The sequence below is a fragment of the Patagioenas fasciata genome, chromosome 6 (genome assembly GCF_037038585.1).
Source record: "Patagioenas fasciata isolate bPatFas1 chromosome 6, bPatFas1.hap1, whole genome shotgun sequence".
Taxonomy (NCBI): Eukaryota; Metazoa; Chordata; class Aves; order Columbiformes; family Columbidae; genus Patagioenas; species Patagioenas fasciata.
The window spans coordinates 54,187,730-54,190,133 of record NC_092525.1 but is presented as its reverse complement, the minus strand read 5'-3'; the positions used below and the strand labels follow the sequence as shown (position 1 = coordinate 54,190,133).

General features: G+C 67.1%; 1 long non-coding RNA gene across 1 annotated transcript; it reads right to left on the bottom strand.

Annotated features, from left to right (window-relative positions):
• Positions 1–640: 640 nt before the first annotated feature.
• LOC139828241 (uncharacterized) lies at positions 641–1,262 on the bottom strand. The gene is made up of 3 exons (XR_011739618.1): positions 1,208–1,262; positions 820–885; positions 641–731 (listed from the first exon to the last, which is right to left on the bottom strand). It is a non-coding gene; the product is annotated as an uncharacterized lncRNA (long non-coding RNA).
• Between the last annotated feature and the right edge of the window lie 1,142 nt (positions 1,263–2,404).

The window sequence follows — 2,404 nt, the reverse complement described above, 5'->3', positions numbered from 1 at the left end:
CTGCCCCAGGGACCCCCACTCAGACCACACCGGCACTTGGTTGCCCATCGCCATTTATTGCAGTCGCTGCCCCCACCCTGAAGCACGCAGGCTGTTGTCCCACACTGCCAGCACCACCCCCCATGTCCCCCCAGCTCCCTCCAGCTCCACCACGAGGAGCGGCTGCCCCAGCAGTCCGTGCTGCTCCCACATCCCAGCCCAGACCCCAGACCCCCGTCCCGCCCTGCCCAGCTGCGGGCACAGACCCGTCCCCCCAGACAGCAGGGTGTCCTCTGCCCCCCGGTGCCCTGACAGGGCCATACCTGGCCGGCTCCTCGAGGTCGTGGTGTCTGGGGTGGCCCTTGGCGTTGTCGGCAGCTGAGAGGCCCCCATCATGGAGAACTGCTCGTCCTGCCGGTTCCCATCAGTGCCGTCCTGGCCCGACAGCTGCATCGCGTCCTTCTGGGAAGGGGAGAGCATGTGACCCAAACACGGGGCCCCACTCCGCATCCCCCAGCAACCCTCCCCCAGCCAGCTCTCCCTGGGGAAACTGAGGCACGGATGGATCCCCCCGCAGGCTCAGCATCCCCCTCCCCACCTCCGTCATCCCTACCTTGTTGGGGCTGCGGGCGCCGGATGGGGACGGCCGTGGGGTGCTGGGTGGTTGGGGCTGGAAGCGCGGGGGCATGAGGGTGTGTGGGCCCCCGCAGCTCTGCGGAACAGTGGGGTACCTGCACTCGCCCGTCCGCTCCCTGTGGGACAGGACACGGGGTGCTCAGTGCCCGGCAGGTGGCACCCCATGTGTCACTCGACGCCAGGGAGGGGTCAGGGGGCAGTTACGGTCCAGGCGCCAGCGTGTGGAGGGGCCGGTCGCAGGACAGGCAATGGAAACCAGGCAGCAGCTGCCTGGAGAGAGGAGAAAAGGGCTGGGGAGCTCCTGGGGGGCACAGCCCCACCTGCACACCGTCCCCTGCCACAAAAAGCCTCTGCACCCACCCCTCAAGATTGGTTCGGGAGGGCTCCTCCCACACGTGCCCCCTCATTGTGCCCCCTCCATCACTGGGAAGCTGCAGCTGGCAGGAGCACAAGGCACAGCCACTTGCTCAGCATCCCCAGGGGCGCTGCCCACACGGCTCCCACGCCAGGGTACCACAGCGGCACGAGCTGGGACAGCCAGCAGGAACAGGGCCGGCACTGCCAAAGGCACCGCTGTCCTCATCGCACTCACTTCCTAATCCCAGCGGCATCGTCACGCTCTGGCTGCAGCGCCTTCTGGAGCTGCCCACTGAGGCTCTTCCACCGCTCCTCCTGCTGCTCCCGGAACGCCCCCAGCTCCCAGCGGTCCAGCTGTGGACGGGTGACACCCTCAGCCATCTACCCCAGGATGGGACATGGCGGTCCCCAGGGGGACAGCCGGGAGGGGGCACCCTCGCAAGGATGCTGCCTCAGGCTGCCAGGCCCCCAAGGTGCCAGTTCTGCGTGGAGGGGACGAGCCCTCACCTTGCAGTCCATCTGTCTCTGCAGCTCTTTCTGGAACTGGTGCCAGCCCTCCTCCTGGCCCGTCACCCGGCTCGTCACCTCCTCCACCGCCTTGTTCAGCCGCTCCTCGCACGCCTCAAACTGGCTGCGACTGACTTTGTCAGCCAGGGCGGCTTTGTCTGCTTTCTAGCAACGGGGAAAGGCGGGAGAGCGGTGGGGACAGGATCCAGGGACAACGTGAGAGGGAGAAGTGGCTATGTGGCCCTGTTCACCCCATCACCCCCGTGGGGTTGCTCCCACCAGCCAAAGGCACTCGGGGTCACAGAGGGACCTGGCAAGGGACCCGCAGCCGGGCTGGAAATCCTCCCTCCCCCGGCTGGTTCTGCCAGCCGGCACCCAAGGGACAAGGGGCGTTTGTCACCCTGCCCGGGACACCCTTGGCTGGCACCAGGGCCCCTCGAGCCCCTACCTCATCGATTCCCAGCACCAGCAGCTGCTCCTTGTCTGCTTTCTGCTTCTTGAGCCTCTCCAGGGACTGGGACAGAGCCTCCCAAGGCAGACAGCAGCCCGTGACGCCACGGCAGGGTCGGAGCTGCCCCCCGGCCAGCCGAGCACCCCCTGCCTCCCCTCCCCACCCCATCAGAAACCTCCAGGAAAGGAATCGGGAAGCTGTGCAGGGCTGCGAGCAGGGTGGCAGGCGGACAGATCCCTTGGGGTCCCAGCCTGGGCTCTGCCTGCGGGTTACAGCCACCCACCTTGATGTCCTTCTGCTCCTGCTGGCCATCCTGCTGGAGGTTTGCAAGGGCCGAGCTGAACTTCTCATAGTCCTTTTCGAGCTGCATGATGCTGGCCTGGAGGCACTTGAGCTGCTCGTCCTGCTGCAGGGACTAAGAGGACAAGGCGGTGCTGAGCCAGGGGGTGGCTGCCCCGCGGGGACAGACCCAGG